Genomic DNA, 20,194 nt, shown 5'->3' with positions numbered 1-20,194 from the left:
AGCCTCATCTGGGTCAGATGAGGAGGGGGTGGTTAATGGCCCCATTCTCCATGTCTGAGTGCACAGGATTATGGGACAACATGAGCAGCTGCGCAGATGCAGAAGATCTTAATCACAGCTGGGAGTAATTGGGGAATCCTGCAGCAGGCGTAAAAGGGGAGTCTTTCTGGGAGAACCTTTTGCAGGAGTTTTCATTTGTGGTTTAAAAGACAATGAAACAAATCTGGGTTTCCCGCTCTAAACCAACATGTTGCATCCATGGAAAACAGCCCAGTTTTTGGACACCTTTGTTCTGAAAGATTGTAGCTATTGAACAATAGAGTGAATATCTTTGCTGCAGCTCAGTCTGGAGGCATTCTTTACAAACCTTGTGCTGTTTGGGACATTCGTTATTGGCTTGGCAGATAATCCTGAACTTTTGGTCATAAAGCTGCTCCGAGTCTTCGGAGAGGGGCGGCATACATAATTAATTAATTAATAATAAAAAGACATTCTTCAGCCAATTTATAAAGCAATATATTTTGTGTTTTGGAAACCTCCAGTCTCTGTGTGTGTTTTTGTCTTTATCTGCTGCTCAGCCAGTGTCAGGCAGAACAGGGAGTAGCCATATGACAGCAGAGAGGATGGCAAGACTTTTACTTACAGGAATCAACTGGCTGGTAATAAAAGGATCTACACAGAGAGAAACCCATACAGATCCTTGGCGTGCAGAAAGGATTTCAGACAAACTAGTAGTCTTTCTTCCCATAGGATGAAGTCATGTAAGTGCATGGACTATGTAGAGAGAGCGACAGGAGCACGAATGATGTAATTCCCTGTACAGAGATACATTTGGTCAAGAATCTATGTTAATTCTAGATTTAATTTGTTAAATCCTGGGATTTTCTTTTCAAGAGTTTCCTGCCACTCAGTTGTTTCTTCCCACTTCATTACACACAAAGTGTTTAAAATGTCCTTCTTCTGATATTTTTTAATAAGCAGTGTAAGCCTTCCAAATAACATCTGAGACATAAAACAGTCCAGACCTTGGCCTTCTTCAAAGCTCCAATTTATTGTCAGAGTCATGTTGGTTACGTACTGTAGTTAAACCAGTACTAACTTTTCCTACAGTTTCCCACCAGGTTAAGGTTCATATAATCAGGATTAGGCTACTACCCAGTAGTCGAACCTCGAGGTGATGAGGGCATGAGTGACTGTGAGCAGTGACTCCCTGTCCCAATAGGGCCGCAACTGATGCACCAGGTGAACCTGGGCAAATGCCCTCCTCACCACAACCGAAACATGGTGCTTTAATGTTAGCTATGGATCGAGCAGGACGCCCAACTTGCAGACCCTCTCCAAGGGAGTCAATAATCCCCCCCCCGCAGGGTTTGGGACATTTGTTATCTGCTTGGTAGATAACCCTGACCCTTTTCTCATAAAAAGACATTCTTCTGCCATCATTGCGGCTCTCATTCAATTTGTAAAGCAATATATTTTGTCTTTCAGAAACCTTCAGTCTGTGTGTGTGTTTTTGTCTTCCTTGATGCTTAACCGCTGTCAAGCAGAACAGGGAGTAGCCATAGAACAGCAAAGAGTATGGCAAGACTTTTACTTACAGGAATCAACTGGCTGGTAATAAAAAGATCTACCCAGATTTCAGACAGACTAGTAGTCTTACTTCCCATAGGAACATCCATTAAAGGAGGAAGTCATGTAAGCGCATGGACTGTGGGGTGATGACTCTGATGCTGCTTATTTAAAAAAATGTCAGAAAAGGACATTTTAAACATTTTGTAATGAAGTGGAAAGAAACAACTGAGTGGCAGGAAACTCCTGAAAAGAAAATCCATGGATTTAATCAATTAAAACTAGAATTAACATAGATTTTTAACCAAATGTATCTCTGTATGAGGAATTACCTTATTCCTGCTCCTGTCACTCTCTCCCCACAGTCCATGCAAATAGAGAATATTTAGAATTTCCCCTTTTTTCCTTTTCTAAAATTTCTGTTTTTCTCTCGCTTTAATCTCCCTTTTTCTTTCTCTCGGGCTGCACGATTGGGGTGGGGACTGATGGAGCGCTTGGGCCGATCAAGGCTGCCCCACGGGCTTTCTCAAGCATCTGGATACACAGAGCACTGACACACGCCTCCTTTTCCTCAGCTGCCGCCACGCGCCCTATATCACTTGCCCAGCGGTAGGCGTTTCTCGCGGGGGTCCCTCCCGGCAGCGCTCTCATTTCGGAGAATATTCTCTATTTTCAATCAATTAAAAATCATTAATATCGTTAATCTCCCCAACAATTCTAAATTCAATTCCATTTATGCATTAATCCAAATCAGTATCACCTATTACATACAGTATGGATAATAAAACAGAAAAATCAGGGCGGCTCACAACTATAATAAACAATGTACAAATCCAATATTTAAAAAACAATTTAAAAGCCCTGATAATAAAATAATCACACAACCCAATCAAACCATACATAACCCAAGTAGTTGGGGGAGGTGTCAATTTCCCCATGCCTGGCGGCAAAGGTGAGTTTTCAACAACTTACCAAAGGCGAGGAGGGTGGGGGCAGTTCTGATCTCTGGGGGAAGTTGGTTCCAGAGGCCCGGGGCTGCCACAGAGAAGGCTCTTCCCCTGGGCCCTGCCAGACGACATTGCTTAGTCGACGGGACCCAGAGAAGGAAAACTCTGTGGGACCTAATCGGCTGCTGGGATTTGTGCGGCAGAAGACGGTCCCGGAGGTATTCTGGTCCGATGCCATGTAGGGCTTTATAGGTCATAACCAACACTTTGAATTGTGACCAGAAACTGATCGGCAGCCACTGCAGACCACAGAGTGTTGATGAGACATGGGCGTATCTGGGAAGGCCCATGATTGCTCTCGTGGACGCATTCTGCACGATCTGAAGTTTCTGAACACTTTTCAAAGGTAGCCCCATTTGAGCAATAATAACCGTGTTACTCAGGAGATAGAAACGCTGGCCTCCATTGGGGTCAGAACAGAAATCGAGGATTATCTGTCTGACCAGTGCACTCTTTTAGAAGCAGATCAGCAGATCAGGAGTCCATTTTGAAGCTCCACGGAAAATATCTAGGGGGAAGGCAGGTTGTTCTCGACTTACAATGGTGCATTTACTGACTGTTCAAAGTTGCAACAGTCCTGAAAAAAGTGACTTATGCACCCTTTTCACACTCAGGACCTTTGCGGCAGTCCAATGATCGCAGGATCAAAACGTTGCTGCTGTTTCATATTTATGACCGTTGCTGTGTGTCCTGAGGTCACGTGACTCCCTTTTATTTCTAACTAATCCACGCCCAGGCATGAAAATGTGCCGCTCAGATATTATACTTTTCCACCCATACCGAAAAAAAATTAGAGGGAACATTGCTACAGACCCCCAGAAATTATAGAATAATTGTTAGATCATTACAAAAATGTTTATTAGATGATACAATATTTTGATTATATCCTGCCATATGCCTTATATTCCCCCCTTCTGCTTTGGTGAAAATGTATAAGGCTTTCTTAATTCTTAATTCTATTGGGATGGTTCTTTGGTATTTTGGCCACTATCCCTTTCCTTGCAGCACTTCAATAAAATGAAAGAAAACTTGCAACTCGTGTCTGGTGTTCTCCATTGGCCTCGGCACCAGGCTCAAACCCCAACTGGGGACAACACCATTGTCCTCTTTTTTGGGATGCGGTGTCAAGATTAGTTTGAGCGTCTTGAGTGAAAAGACAGAATTCCATTTCTTGTCTGCTCCTTGGCCCCTCTCTATGCAGGGGTACAACTTTCTCCAGACCCTCTTAAATATGGAGGATTGTGGATAGGTCTAACATAGTTAAAAGCACTTGGATTGAGAAGGCTTTCTGATCAGGGTGGACACGACAAACACCTGTCCCCATCAATAATGTACCTTTCTTCCTTCTTTGCATTAGTACCTGCAATCTACATACAATCCATTTGGAGGTCCCTCTGCAAAGAGAAAGCAACATCGCTACTTCACTAACTTCACTAACTTCACTAACTAACTTGCACATACCCTCTTATCATTCTTGGTGACCTCAATCTACCTCTGATTAATTAATTTATTGATTGATTGATTTTGTCCATTACACAATGGGGGTTTTAGTGGGTATACACATAGTAAAATACATAATGAAGGTTATAGAGGATATGCTCATAGTAAAATATATCTAAGAAAGAATAGAAGATATAGGAATAAAATATATCAATGAAAGACTAGAAGAAGAGATATAGGAATAGAAGAAAGGTATAGGAGATTTGGAGAGCAATAGGACAGGGGACGGAAGGCACTCTGGTGCACTTATGCGCGCCCCTAATTGCACCCTAAACAAATGTACCTATCCGTACAACCCTATACAATACCCTTACTAATTTGGGGCTAGATCAATTAGTATCTAACACTAGACTCAACAACTGCCTCAATCTCATCTTCTGTAATAGTTTAAAATTACTGACTACAAACAATAGAAACAATAGAAACAGTGACTACAGCATGATTGACTTTTGTCTCAGTATACGACCTTACAAAAGTCACCATAAAAAGTCACCATAATGATGAGATCACCCCATTGCCAAGAGATCTGTAATGGGCATGCATAAGGGCACCAGAGGGCCTAGCATCCCTGTCCTGATGTTCCCTTTTATTTAGATTTATTACATGCATTCAAATCATGCGTATTCTCATTTTTCTTATCCAATAAATAAAATAAAATCCATGTTTTTCACCATTAAACCACTGGAGGGCGAAATGTGGATTTAAGAGGAGGGCGAGAAGGGAGTGACATTCTTAATCTTGCCTATCTAGGACTCTGCACACTCTCTGGTTAACCCTTTGAGTTTTGCAGGAGGTACAACTGGAGGAAAGTCTTGAAGGGAAGGGAAGAGATCCAGCAGTGGTCCTGGGTGACTGGTGGATGTTTTCCCATTCAGAGGGAGGCAGGAGGTTCTCACACTGAAGAAGTAAGAGATATTGGTGTATGTATGTATGTATGTATGTATGTATGTATTTATTTATTTATTATTAAATGCACTAGAGTGCCTTCCGTCCCCTGTCATATTGCTCTCCTATATCTCCTATACCTTTCTTCTATTCCTATATCTCTTCTGCTATTCTTTCATTGATATGTTCTATTACTATATCTTCTTTCCTATTCTTTCACAGATATATTTTACTATGAATATCTCCTCTATAACCTTCATCATGTATTTTACTATGTGTTTATATATACAGTATACATCTACTAAAACCCTCATTGTGTATTGGACAAAATAAATAAGTACCCGTCTCCTAGAAAAAATGAAATATCCTAGGAAATACAGTATTTAAAAAGGCAGATTATATTGAACATCACAGGAAACATGCTTTTAGGAAACAAAAAAAAGACCCACTCTTAGTAGCCCCCACCTTTGTCAATGTGCCCATCAAGGAATGGCCCAGCTCACCTTTGTTAAAAGATGGACTAATCTATTCTACATAACAAACCAACTCCTGACAGAGCCATATTGGGAATTGCCCAAAGAGCTTTCATTCTACCATCACCCAGCAAAGGGCCAGCCAAACCCAAACTCACAAACACAGCCTACATTGTTACCCTTGCATGGCACCATGGGAATCCGACAGCCAATCAGTGCATTTCTGGCACAGAAGCAGGAGGGCCTCAGTGCGGGGCTTCATAGAACATAAAACAAAGAACTTCTCAGAATTTCTCCCCCCACACACCTAACATCTGGAAACATGTGATCCACCTTCTCTGGACAGAAGCTCATGTCATGTGCTCCTGTCCACCATTAAACTTCCTTTCCAAGCAACCTCCATGAATCCAATTTCTTTTTCCCCACTTGGAACTTAATCCATAAGAATATTAAGGAGAGAAGAAATTTAGAACTAAGGAGAAAATTCCTGGCAATTAGAACAATTGATCAGTGGAACAGCTTTCCTCCAGAGGTTGTGAACGCTCCAACACTGGAAGTTTTGAAGAAGAGATTGGAGAACCATTTGTCTGAAGTGGTGGAGTGTCTCCTGCCCAAGCAGGAGGTTGGACCAGAAGACCTCCAAGGTTCCTTCCCCCTCTTTTGCTGTTATTATTATTATTTATTATTATTTCCAACAAAGGGTAAGGGAACCAGGAAATAATCCCAATCTACATTCCTTCAACCCTTGTGTTTCACACAAACTCACCACTTGCAGTTACTCTTTGGGCTTAAGGCAATCTTTTTGTGAACCTGCCTGCTTATAATAATATAATTTGACTCTTAACAAGGAAATCCTGAATAAAGGGAAATGGAACATCCTAAGCAAGACTCACTCCATTGCCTTTCATTTTATGTGAACTTTCATGGTTTGTTAATGTGTTCTGGGACTGGCATGTTGTCTGAACCCTGATAGCAAGTATAGGTGCAGTAGCATAATTGCTCTGGACTTGCACCGTGACTCAGAGCCACGGGAGCATATACACATCACCGTTCCACCTTAGCAACCCACCTCTGCCTAAGAGCCAGGACGAAGCAAGGGAGAAAGTAGAATCTCTAGTCTGCTTTGGGGGGAAACAGGAGTGAAGGAGAAAAGCCGCCTCGAGTCTGAGAGGGGAAGCGCGGCCCATAAATCTAATAAATAAATAAATAATTATTATTTAATCATTAATTAATCTAATTAATAAAAGGACTGCTCCCATTGGCCCCTCATTTGACAGCTTCCCTACAAATAGGGAGCTCTCATCCTCCGTTGTTCCGACTTCTGCCTCACCTGTTTTGTTGCTGAATATACATTTCCTTGTTCCTGAAATGCCTCTCTGTGTTTTTCTTCAAGCTAGCCGACTCCAGGCTATCTAACCGTTATCCAATCTCTTCTTAAAAACTTCCAGTGTTGGAGCATTCACAACCTCTGGAGGCAAGGGGTTCCACTGGTTAATTGTTCTATCAGAAACTTTCTACCTAGTTCTAAGTTGCTTCTCTTCTTGATTAGTTTCCACCCATTGCTTCTTGTCCTGCCCTCAGGTGCTTTGGGGAATAGCTAGATTTCCTCTCCTTTGTGGCAACCCTGGAGATATTGGAACACTGCTATCCTGTCTCCCCTAGGCCTTCTTTTCAACAAAATAGACATACCCAGTTTAAAACAGTTCTTCACCTGTTTTATCCTCCAGTTTAGTCCCCTTTGTTGCTCTTTAATGCACTCCTTTTTAGGGTGTATATATTTTTCTTGGTTTTTAAAAATCACGCCCTTCTTTGAGGGAGAGAGAAATAGAAAAAGAACTGTTCTCAAATGCATTTATTCAGTGTATTTCATCATAAATTTTGATGAGGGTCAAGTCCATAGTTTGCAACACATACATAGAAACTAACTGCTCAGTTCCACTGTAATCCTCCAATAGCTCAGAAATATTCTTCCTTCCAGGAGTAGGATTACTACTCAACTGTTAAATGCACCATTTTCTAATTCTTTATTTGGTTTTCAGTCTCAGATACGTAAACTGGAAGCGATTTCTACAGCATTTCATAGAGACAAAGTTCTCTTCAACAAAGAGTTTGTTCTCAGGCTAGATGAATGCTCCAGTGAATGAAAAAGCATTTGGAGACCCTCAAGATTCATTCAACCTATTTGCAATTGTGTAATAGGACAGAGAAAGAATGGAAAGCCATTTGGCATATGAGAGAACAGGAAAAAGCCCTTCTGGTGCTCAGTCTGGGAGCCGTGGGGAGATCTGGGCAGAAGATCTGGGCAGAAGATCTCAGAGGAGGAAACCATTGTTTCACAAGTTCATGCCTGGAATTTCAGGAGCCTCCAATATCAGGAGGATGAGGGTCCCCGAGGACTTTGCAGCCGACTCCATTCCTTTTGTAATCGATGGTTGAGACCAGAAAAGCACACAAAAGCGCAGATACTGGACCTGGTTGTTCTGGAGCAGTTCCTGGCGCTTCTGCCACTGCAGATAGAGAGCTGGGTGCGGGAGTGTGGAGGAGAGACCACCTCCCAGGCGGTGGCCCTGGTGGAAGGCTTCCTCCTGAGCCAGGCGGAGGAGGAGAAGGAGGAGCAGGTAGAATTGCAGGTGAGATAATTTCATCTCAGGAGCCTCGAAGGAGTTTAGATGTAATCAACAATATTTTTGAAGTTTATGCTCCCCTGTCCAATTGTCTTTCCTTTATCTCATATATCATATATATTTTCTTCCTTTCATATATTTTTTTCCTTTCATATATTTTCTCTATTTTTACATATTATCTTTATATATATATTACTTTGTGTCTATTCTCTTCCATATGTATTGTGTATTGGACAAATGAATAAATAAATTTAAAAAATTACCAGTTCTCTGACATTCATAACATTTCACTAATTCTTGAAGGACGTTGTTCCATTATCCAATCCTAGAAGAAAGATTTGAGAAACTTTTCTTTCTTCTTTTCCAACCTAACTGATGGACATTGGGTGCTTTCAGTTGGTGTTGAAAGAACAGAACAAGAATCCATGTCATGGTTTATGTGGTCCTTTCATTCTTCTTCTTTTCTCCGGCTTATATTCCAAGCCCTTCACTGTGGAGAACAGAGATCCTGAGGGAAGGAGGCATCAATCCGATACCCCTATGGAACTGTTTTTCTTGAGGCCTATTGAGCATGACAAAAATCAAGGTACATGCACAGGTAATACAAGATTCTCTCATTCCCCATGGAGATCTCAGCTGGCTCATCTTCTCTATGACTTTGCTATTATAGCACCTCTCCTCCTATTTTGTTAATTTTAATTTTATAATTCTGTGTCCCTCACAGGGGAGAATAGAGGGAAGCTGATTCTTCATTATGGTGAAGATGAAATTATGGTTCAATCTCCAACTCAAGTAAGAGAAGGGAAATTATTTATTAGATTTGTTTTCTCCCTGGTTCTGTTTCTTTGTTTCCCGTTCAGCCAATGGCTGAGACTATTTGAAGCTTCCTTGCTATATGACGAGTTTTGTGTCTCTGGGTATTGATGGCACTTTACCAAATCCATCCAGAAGAAAATGGATCTTTTACTGAATGGCAACAAAAGATCTCATAAAAGCTGCCTAAAATATTTTTTCAGTCAAATCCTTTTTCTTCTGTCCATTTTCTCATCTCAATCCTGGAATCCTACTAAGCATAGACCTTAGTGCACAATATTCCTAAAGAAAAGGGTAGATCTTGCGTTCCCTCCCAGACCTATTCTGTACTCTTTTTTCCAGGGGGGTCTTGTGCCCATTGAGGATATGGCTGTTTATTTCTCTGAGGACGAGTGGTCTCAGCTGGATCCTGACCAAAAAGATCTGCATTGGGAAGTCATGCTGGAGAATTACAGAAACACGGCTTCCTTAGGTAAGGTTTTCTCTTCTCCAGGCAGAGTTCAGGAAGACATGATGTGGTTAGATGCCATTGGCTGTCTCTTACTTAAATATCTCCAAATAAAGGTCATCTCTTGAGAGGGAGAAGGAAAAGATATGCTGTTTTGTTGCTCCTAGTATGGAAGGAGATCAATGGCTTTCTGCTTAGAGGAATCCTGTGCCATTTGTCAACTGTTGAGTTTTTCTATTTTGATTTAAACCTGTCAGTGATAAAGTAATTCCTTGGTTTCAGGTAATGCTAAACTCTGTTACCGAGATTTCATATTATTTGGCCCAGGTGTTCCAAATATGAAGGATTGCAATTCAATTAATAATTTTGGCTTAATAGACTTCCATTTCATTTCTATCCCGAGTCTTGGAATTAGGGCATTTTTGTTTCAAAGTTAATTCTCAGAGGGCTCTTCCGGAATTGGCCCACCTCCAATAAATCTTAGGTTTTCTACAGATGCTTTATTGGATGTTTCTCCTTTTTTCTTAACCTTGCTAACATTTTTATTCCTCTTTTCCTTTAAAGGTTATAGTGGGCAAGGGCATAAAGAGTCAAATGAACCATTCCAAAAGTACAGACTTGGGAACGAAACAGTGAAGCCTGAAAATCAAATGGAACAAAAAAGGCGGAAGAAAAACCCAACAAATAATTGGAATAAGGAAACCTCATCTTCAGTTGATGCCCAGTTGCAAAGCTTTCTTGACCAACCAGGAAAAATAGAGAAAAAATATATTAGGAAAGGTGCAGGACTATTCAAAGACATATTAGATGTAAATGAATATTATCCAACTGAACCCAAACCAGAAGACTATATATGCAAAGACAGTGGAAAAAATTACAGTGGGACATTCACTCATTCTAGAGAAAGAGTGATATCTGAGAAAGGGATGCACGTAGGGGAGAAGCCATATAAATGCATGGAGTGTGGAAAGGACTTCAGCCAACATACTAATCTTATTTCACATCAAAGGATCCACACAGGGGAGAAGCGATACAAATGCATGGAGTGTGGAAAGGGCTTCAGAACAAGCAGTAAACTTACATCCCATCACAGGATCCACACAGGGGAGAAGCCATATAAATGCATGGAGTGTGGAAAGGACTTTAGTAATAACAGTAATCTTACCCGCCATCAAAGGATCCACACAGGGGACAAACGATATAAATGCATAGAGTGTGGAAAGGGCTTCATTGAAAACAATAAACTTACACGCCATCAAAGGATCCACACAGGGGAGAAGCCATATAAATGCATGGAGTGTGGAAAGGGCTTCAGCCATCATACTAATCTTATTTCACATCAAAGGATCCACACAGGGGAGAAGCCATATAAATATAGGGAGTGTTGAAAGGGCTTTAGCCAACAGACTAGTCGTAATTCCCATCAAAGGTCCCACACAGGTGAGAAGTCATATACACGGAGTATGGAAAGGGTTTTAGTTCCAACAGTTACCTTACGTCTCATAGAAGGATCCACATAGGGGAGTGTTGTGGTTGGCTCATGGCCAGCTCCTCTGATAACAGATTTTGAACCAGATGAGCCATGTCCGTCGGAGCATCGGAGACTTGTGTGGCTCTCGGAGGGTTCAGATGGTGAGGGGAAGGAGAGATGGAAGCTGAAAGTGCTGGAGAGGTAGAGGTGGAGGCCCCTGCAGTGCCTGTGGAACCCCCAGTTAGAACATCATTTGGGTCAGATGAGGAGGGGGTGGTTAATGGCCCCATTCTCCATGTCTGAGTGCGCAGGATTATGGGACAACATGAGCAGCTGCACAGATGCAGAAGATCTTAAACACAGCTGGGAGTAACTAGGAAATCCTGCAGCAGGCGTAAAAGGGGAGTCTTTGTGGGAGGACTTTTTGCAGGAGTTTTCATTTGAATTGTGACCGGAAACTGATCGGCAGCCAGTGCAGACCATGGAGTGTTGATGAGACATGGGCGTATCTGGGAAGGCCCGTGATTGCTCTCGCGGCCGCATTCTGCACGATCTGAAGTTTCCGAACACTTTTCAAAGGTAGCCCCATTTGAGTAATAATAACCGTCTTACTCAGGAGATAGAAACGTTGGCCTCCATTGGGGTCAGAACAAAAATCGAGGATTATCTGTCTGACCAGTGCACTCTTAGAAGCAGATCAGCAGATCAGGAGTCCATTTTGAAGCTCCACACAAAATATCTAGGGGGGAAGGCAGGTTGTTCTCGACTTACATTGGTCCATTTACTGACCGTTCAAACTTGCAACGGTCCTGAAAAAAGTGACTTATGCACCCTTTTTACACTCAGGACCTTTGCGGCAGCCCGATGATCGCAGGATCAAAACTTTGCTGCTGTTTCATATTTATGACCGTTGCTGTCTGTCCTGAGGTCACGTGACTCCCTTTTATTTCTAATCGATCCACGCCCAAGCATGAAAATGTGCCACTCAGACATTATACTTTTCCACCCAAAATTAGAGTGAACATTGCTACAGACCACCAGAAATTATAGAATAATTGTTAGCTCATTACAAAAATGTTTATTAGATGATATTTTGATTATTGGATTATTATTATATCCTGCCTTATATCCCCCCTTCTGCTTTGGTGAAAACGTATAAAGCTTTCTTAATTCTTAATTCTATTGGGATGGTTCTTTGATATTTTGGCCCGTATCCCTTTCCTTGCAGCACTTCAATAAAATGAAACAAAACTTGCAACTCGTGTCTGGTGTTCTCCATTGGCCTCGGCACCAGGCTCAAACCCCAATTGGGGGCAACACCATTGTCCTCTTTTGGGATGCAGTGTCAAGATTAGTTTGAGCGTCTTGACTGAAAAGACAGAATTCCATTCCTTGTCTGCTCCTTGGCCCCCCTCTATGTAGGGATACAACTTTCTCCAGACCCTCTTAAATATGGAGGGTTGTGGATAGGTCTAACATAGTTAAAAGCACTTGGATTGAGAAGGCTTCCTGATCAGGGTGGACACGACAAACACCTGGTCCCCATCAATAATGTACCTTTCTTCCTTCTTTGCATTAGTACCTGCAATCTACGTACAATCCATTTGGAGGTCCCTCTGCAAAGAGAAAGCAACATCACTACTTCACTAACTAACTTTACTACTAATGTGGGTAACCTCCTTGCGCATACCCCCTTGTTATTCATGGTGACCTCAATCTACCTCTTATTAATTGATTGATTGATTGATTTTGTCCATTACACAATGGGGGTTTTAGTGGTTATACGCATAGTAAAATACATAATGAAGGTTATAGACGATATACTCATAGTAAAATATATCTAAGAAAGAATAGAAGATATAGGAATAAAATATATCAATGAAAGACTAGAAGAAGAGATATAGGAATAGAAGAAAGATATAGGAGATATGGAAGAGCAATAGGACAGGGGATGAAAGGCACTCTAGGGCACTTATGCACGCCCCTAATTGCACCCTAAACAAATGTACAGCTGAACCCTATACAATGCCCTTACTAATTTGCGGCTAGATCAATTAGTATCTAACACTAGACTTAACAACTCCCTTGATCTCATCTTCTGTAATTGTTTAAGATTACTGACTACCAACAATAGAAGCCTTTTCCAGCAGTGACTACAGCATGATTGACTTTTATCTCAGTATACAACCTTACAAAAGTCACCATAATGATGGGATACTCAATTGCAACTTCAAAAAAGCCAACTAAGATCTCATAGACACCGACCTCTGATCTCTTGATTGTCAAAACTCTATTTTCTGGCTATAACACGTCAGTTAAGGATGATCATTATAACATTTTCTTGCTTGAAGTCAAAAAGAATTATTAAACTATACAAACCACTAATAATCACCAACAACAGGAAAAACAAATTACCCATATCAATAAGGAAGCTACAATCCCCAAAAAAATCGGTCTAGGGAAAAAACAAAACTGGCTACATAGCTAACTATGAAAACCTTAGACTGTCTACTGTTGACCTCACCCCACTGCAAAGAGGGTCTGTAAGGGGCATGCATAAGGGTACCAGAGTGCCTAGCATCCCTGTCCTGATGTTCCCTTTTATTTATATTCATTACATGCATTCAAATCATGTGTATTCTCATTTTTCTTATCCAATAAATAAAATAAAATCCATGTTTTTCACCATTAAACCACTGAAGGGCGACAGGTGGATTCCAGAGGAGGGTAAGAAGAGAGTGACATTCTTAATCTTGCCTATCTAGGACTCTGCACTCTCTCTGGTTAACCCTTTGAATTTTGCAGGAGGTACAACTGGAGGAAAGTCTTGAAGGGAAGGGAAGAGATCCAGCAGTGGTCCTGGGTGACTGGTGGATGTTTTCCCATTCAGAGGGAGCAGGAGGTTCTCACGCTGAAGAAGTAAGAGATATTGATGTATGTATGCATGTATGTATTTATGTATGTATTTATTTATTATTAAGTGCACTAGAGTGCCTTCCGTCCCCTGTCCTATTGCTCTCCTATATCTCCTATACCTTTCTTCTATTCCTATATCTCTTCTGCTATTCTTTCATTGATATTTTCTATTACTATATCTTCTTTTCTATTCTTTCATATATATATTTTACTATGAGTATCTCCTCTATAACCTCCATCATGTATTTTACTATGTGTTTATATATATATATACCTACTAAAACCCTCGTCGTGTATTGGACAAAATAAATAAATAAAATGAAATAAAAATATTTGGATTTTTATGCCGCCCCTCCCCAAAGACTCGCAGTGGATTACAACATAATATATATGCCCTCATCCAGGTTCAGTCTTCTGTGTCCCGAGAGTGGGAGAGCCCAGATCCCATGTGCCCCTGCCCCCCTTTCTATGCTCGTAACAAGCGGGGGGGTGGGGGGAGAAGCAGACTGCCAGAAAAGCTTTCCCCAGGAAAAAGAAGGGTATTATGGGGGAGACAGTCACACCCCACTTCCTGAGAAAAGCTCGGTAGGGGCAGAGGGCGAACTTACATGGCAAATCACAAGCAGGAAAGAATAAAAGATTTTACAAAGAAGGAGATGCAGAAGATTGTGCCTGCATTCTTACCATGTCCTGTATGAGACTAAAATAGGGCCTGGGTCTTATGCAGTTCTATTTGTCTTAGGAGGTGTAGGAAGTTAACCCCCACCCGTCTCCTAGAAAAAATGAAATATCCTAGGAAATATTAAAAAGGCAGATTATATTGAATATCACCAGAAACATGATTTTAGGAAACAAAAAAAGACCCACTCTTAGTAGCCCCCACCTTTGTCAATGTGCCCATCAAGGAATGGCCCAGCTCACCTTTGTTAAAAGATGGACTAATCTATTCTACATAACAAACCAACTCCTGACAGAGCCATATGAGGAATTGCCCAAAGAGCTTTCATTCTACCATCACCCAGCAAAGGGCCAGCCAAACCCACACTCACAAACACAGCCTACATTGTTGCCCTTGCATGGCACCATGGGAATCCAACAGCCAATCAGTGCATTTCTGGCACAGAAGCAGGAGGGGCTCAGGGCGGGGCCTCATAGAAGATAAAACAAAGAACTTTCCAGAATTTCTTTCCCCCCCTCTGGATCTAACATCTGGAAACATGTGATCCACCTTTTGTAGACAGGAATTCATGCCATGTGCTCCTGTCCACCATTAAACCTCCTTTCCAAGCAACCTCCATGAATCCAGTTTCTTTTTCCCCACTTGGAACTTAATCCACAAGAATATTAAGTAGAGAAGCAATTTAGAACTAAGGAGAAAATTCCTGGCAATTAGAACAATTGATCAGTGGAACAGCTTTCCTCCAGAGGTTGTGAACGCTCCAACACTGGAAGTTTTGAAGAAGAGATTGGAGAACCATTTGTCTGAAGTGGTGGAGTGTCTCCTGCCCAAGCAGCAGGTTGGACCAGAAGACCTCCAAGGTTCCTTCCACCTCTTTTGTTGTTATTATTATTATTATTATTATTATTATTTCCAACAAAGGGTAAAGGAACCAGGAAATAATCCCAATCTACGTTCCTTTAACCCTTGTGTTTCACACAAACTCACCACTTGCAGTTACTCTTTGGGCTTAAGGAAATCTTTTTGTGAACCTGCCTGTTTATAATACAGTAGTCCCTCACCTATCGTGGGTGTTACATTCCAGACCCGGCCGTGATAGGTGAAATCCGCGATGGGGAATTTATCGACTGATAGTACTTTAGGGGGGACGCTCCCTGCTCCCTTTCTCCTCCTTCCCACCAGCTCCAGATGCCTGGCGGTGAGCAACGGCCAGCTAACCTTTCCCCCACACTACTACTTACTCTGCGCCTGAGGAAAAGAAGGGGAGGGGGGCAAACGAATCGCTGCCCCCGAACATTCCCGACCCACTGCTGTTCTTTGCAGCAGTTCGGCCAAACGTTGTCTTTTTTGCCTTGCCCCGGCTGGAAAGTCCCTGGTGAGCTGCCCCGGCTGGTTATTTTTTTCTCTCTCTCTCTCTCTTTTCTTTTCTTTTATTTTCCCCTCCACCTGCCCAGCACTTCCTATCCCGCTCTCGAGCCCAGTCTGGAAATCCCCGCCACATCGTGTTCCTATCTTTGCTTGCGCTCGCTCGTTAGCGCGCTGCTGGGAGCTCTTTCTATAACCCCAAGAACACCGCCGCCAACCACTAAGGGCGCCTCCAAAGACTGCCTTCTTGTCACTGGCGAGGCGGCTTAAACGAGGGGACGGGCCTCCGACAGAGCTCAGTCCCCGCCCTACTCATCATTCGCCCAGCTGCGGGCTGGTTGGCTTGTCCTGCCCTTCCAAACTTCTAAGCGCCGTATCTGTGCCAACGCTGACTTCAAAACCCGCGATGAAGTGAAGCCGTGGTAGGAGAAGTGCGATATAGTGAGGGACTACTGTAATGTAATTTGACTCTTAACAAGGAAGTCCTGAATAAAGGGAGTCCTTCTTTTCATCAACATAGACATACCCAGTTTAAAACAGTTCTTCACATGTTTTATCCTCCAGTTTAATCCCCTTTGTTGCTCTTTAATGCACTCCTTTTTAGGGTGTATATATTTTTCTTGGTTTTTAAAAATCACGCCCTTCTTTGAGGGAGAAAGAAATAGAAAAACAACTGTTCTCAAATGCATTTATTCAGTGTATTTCATCATAAATTTTGATGGGTGTCAAGTCCATAGTTTGCAACACATACATAAAAACTAACTGCTCTGTGCCAATGGCTCAGAAATATATTTCCTTCCAGGAGTAGGATTATTACTCAACTGTTAAATGCAACATTTTCTAATTCTTTATTTGGTTTTTGGTCTCAGATACGTAAACTGGTCTCAGATACGTAAACTGGAAGCGATTTCTACAGCATATTAGACATATTAGATGTAAATGAATATTATCCAACTGAACCCAAACCAGAAGACTATATATGCAAAGACAGTGGAAAAAATTACAGTTGGACATTCACTCATTCTAGAGAAAGAGTGATATCTGAGAAAGGGAGGCACGTAGGAGAGAAGCCATATAAATGCATGGAGTGTGGAAAGGGCTTCAGAACAAGCAGTAAACTTACATCCCATCTAAGGATCCACACAGGAGAGAAGCCATTTAAATGCATGGAGTGTGGAAAGGACTTTAATAAGAATTGTCATCTTACCCGCCATCACAAGATCCACACAGGGGAGAAGCCATACAAATGCACCGAGTGTGGAAGGAGCTTCAGGCAAAATATTCATCTTATTTCACATCAAAGGATCCACACAGGGGAGAAGCCATATAAATGCATGGAGTGTGGAAAGGGCTTCAGCCAACATACTAATCTTATTTCACATCAAAGGATCCACACAGGGGAGAAACCATTTAAATGTATGGAGTGTGGAAAGGATTTCAGAACAAGCAATGATCTTACACGCCATCAAAGGATCCATACAGGGGAAAAGCCATATAAATGCATGGAGTGTGGAAAGGACTTCAGAAGAAGCAGTGATCTTACATGCCATCAAAGGATCCACACAGGGGAGAAGCCATTTAAATGCATGGAGTGTGGAAAGGATTTCAGAAGAAGCAGTAATCTTAAATCCCATCAAAGGATCCACACAGGGGAGAAGCCACATAAATATAGGGAGTGTTGAAAAGGCTTTAGCGAACAGACTAGTCGTAATTCCCATCAAAGGTCCCACACAGGGGAGAAGCCAGATACATGGAGTATGGAAAGGGTTTTAGTTCCAACAGTTATCTTACTTCTCATAGAAGGATCCACACAGGGGAGTGTTGTGGTTGGCTCATGGCCAGCTCCTCTGATAACAGATTTTGACCCCGATGAGCTGTGTCCGTCGGAGCATCGGAGACCTGTGTGGCTCTCGGAGGGTTCAGATGGTGAGGGGAAGGAGAGATGGAAGCTGAAGGTGCTGGAGAGGTAGAGGTGGAGGCCCCTGCAGTATCTGTGGAACCCCCAGTTAGAGCCTTATCTGGGTCAGATGAGGAGGGGGTGGTTAATGGCCCCATTCTCCATGTCTGAGTGCACAGGATTATGGGACAACATGAGCAGCTGCGCAGATGCAGAAGATCTTAATCACAGCTGGGAGTAATTGGGGAATCCTGCAGCAGGCGTAAAAGGGGAGTCTTTGTGGGAGAACCTTTTGCAGGAGTTTTCATTTGTGGTTTAAAAGACAATGAAACGGATCTGGGTTTCCCTCTCTAAACCAACATGTTGCATCCATGGAAAACAGCCCAGTTTTTGGACACCTTTGTTCTGAAAGACTGTAGCTATTGAACAATAGAGTGAATTCCTTTGCTGCAGCTCAGTTTGGAGGCATTCTTTACAAACCTTGCGCTGTTTGGGACATTCGTTATTGGCTTGGCAGATAATAGAAACATAGAAACATAGAAGACTGACGGCAGAAAAAGACCTCATGGTCCATCTAGTCTGCCCTTATACTATTTCCTGTATTTTATCTTACAATGGATATATGTTTATCCCAGGCATGTTTAAATTCAGTTACTGTGGGTTTACCAACCACGTCTGCTGGAAGTTTGTTCCAAGGATCTACTACTCTTTCAGTAAAATAATATTTTCTCACGTTGCTTTTGATCTTTCCCCCAACTAAGTTCAGATTGTGTCCCCTTGTTCTTGTGTTCACTTTCCTATGAAAAACACTTCCCTCCTGAACCTTATTTAACCCTTTAACATATTTAAATGTTTCGATCATGTCTCCCCTTTTCCTTCTGTCCTCCAGACTATACAGATTGAGTTCATTAAGTCTTTCCTGATACGTTTTATTCCTGATAATCCTGAACTTTTGGTCATAAAGCTGCTCCGTGTCTTCGGAGAGTGGCGGCATACATAATTAATTAATTAATTAATAATAAAAAGACATTCTTCAGCCAATTTGTAAAGCAATATATTTTGTGTTTTGGAAACCTCCAGTCTCTGTGTGTGTTTTTGTCTTTATCTGCTGCTCAACCAGTGTCAGGCAGAACAGGGAGTAGCCATATGACAGCAGAGAGTATGGCAAGACTTTTACTTACAGGAATCAACTGGCTGGTAATAAAAGGATCTACACAGAGAGAAACCCATACAGATCCTTGGCGTGCAGAAAGGATTTCAGACAAACTAGTAGCCTTACTTCCCATAGGAACATCCATAAAAGGATGAAGTCATGTACGTGCATGGACTATGGAGAGAGAGCGACAGGAGCAGGAATGATGTAATTCCCCGTACAGAGATACATTTGGTCAAGAATCTATGTTAATTCTAGATTTGATTTGTTAAATCCTGGGATTTTCTTTTCCAGAGTTTCCTGCCACTCAGTTGTTTCTTCCCACTTCATTACACACAAAGTGTTTAAAATGTCCTTCTTCTGATATTTTTTAATAAGCAGTGTAAGCCTTCCAAATAACATCTGAGACATAAAACAGAGTCCAGACCTTGGCCTTCTTCAAAGCTCCAATTTATTGTCAGAGTCATGTTGGTTATGTACTGTAGTTAAACCAGTACTAACTTTTCCTACAGTTTCCCACCAGGTTAAGGTTCATATAATCAGGATTAGGCTACTACCCAGTAGTCGAACCTCGAGGTGATGAGGGCATGAGTGACTGTGAGCAGTGATTCCCTGTCCCAATAGGGCCGCAACTGGTGCACCAGGTGAACCTGGGCTAATGCCCTCCTCACCACAACCGAAACATGGTGCTTTAATGTTAGCTATGGATCGAGCAGGACGCCCAACTTGTAGACCCTCTCCAAGGGAGTCAATAATCCCCCCCCCGCAGGGTTTGGGACATTTGTTATCTGCTTGGTAGATAACCCTGACCCTTTTGTCATAAAAAGAGATTCTTCTGCCATCATTGCGGCACTCATTCAATTTGTAAAGCAATATATTTTGTCTTTCAGAAACCTTCAGTCTGTGTGTGTTTTTGTCTTCCTTGATGCTTAACCGCTGTCAAGCAGAACAGGGAGTAGCCATATAACAGCAAAGAGTATGGCAAGACTTTTACTTACAGGAATCAACTGGCTGGTAATGAAAAGATCTACACAGATTTCAGACAGACTAGTAGTCTTACTTCCCATAGGAACATCCATGAAAGGAGGAAGTCATGTAAGCGCATGGACTGTGGGGTGATGACTCTGATGCTGCTTATTTAAATAAATGTCAGAAAAGGACATTTTAAACATTTTGTAATGAAGTGGAAAGAAACAACTGAGTGGCAGGAAACTCCTGAAAAGAAAATCCATGGATTTAATCAATTAAATCTAGAATTAACATAGATTTTTAACCAAATGTATCTCTGTATGAGGAATTACCTTATTCCTGCTCCTGTCACTCTCTCCCCACAGTCCAAGCAAATAGAGAATATTTAGAATTTCCCCTTTTTTCCTTTTCTCAAATTTCTGTTT

At 41.9% G+C, this 20,194-nt stretch overlaps 1 protein-coding gene and 1 pseudogene across 1 annotated transcript in view; both read left to right on the top strand.

Annotated features, from left to right (window-relative positions):
* Positions 1–20,194, top strand: part of LOC139160333 (zinc finger protein 208-like) — a 123,425-nt pseudogene that overhangs the window by 58,362 nt on the left and 44,869 nt on the right.
* Positions 1–20,194, top strand: part of LOC139163233 (zinc finger protein 202-like) — a 102,607-nt gene that overhangs the window by 41,116 nt on the left and 41,297 nt on the right. The window lies entirely within an intron of this gene.

Source organism: Erythrolamprus reginae, chromosome 2 (assembly GCF_031021105.1).
Source record: "Erythrolamprus reginae isolate rEryReg1 chromosome 2, rEryReg1.hap1, whole genome shotgun sequence".
Lineage (NCBI taxonomy): Eukaryota > Metazoa > Chordata > Lepidosauria > Squamata > Dipsadidae > Erythrolamprus > Erythrolamprus reginae.
This window is presented reverse-complemented; position numbering and strand designations above follow the sequence as displayed.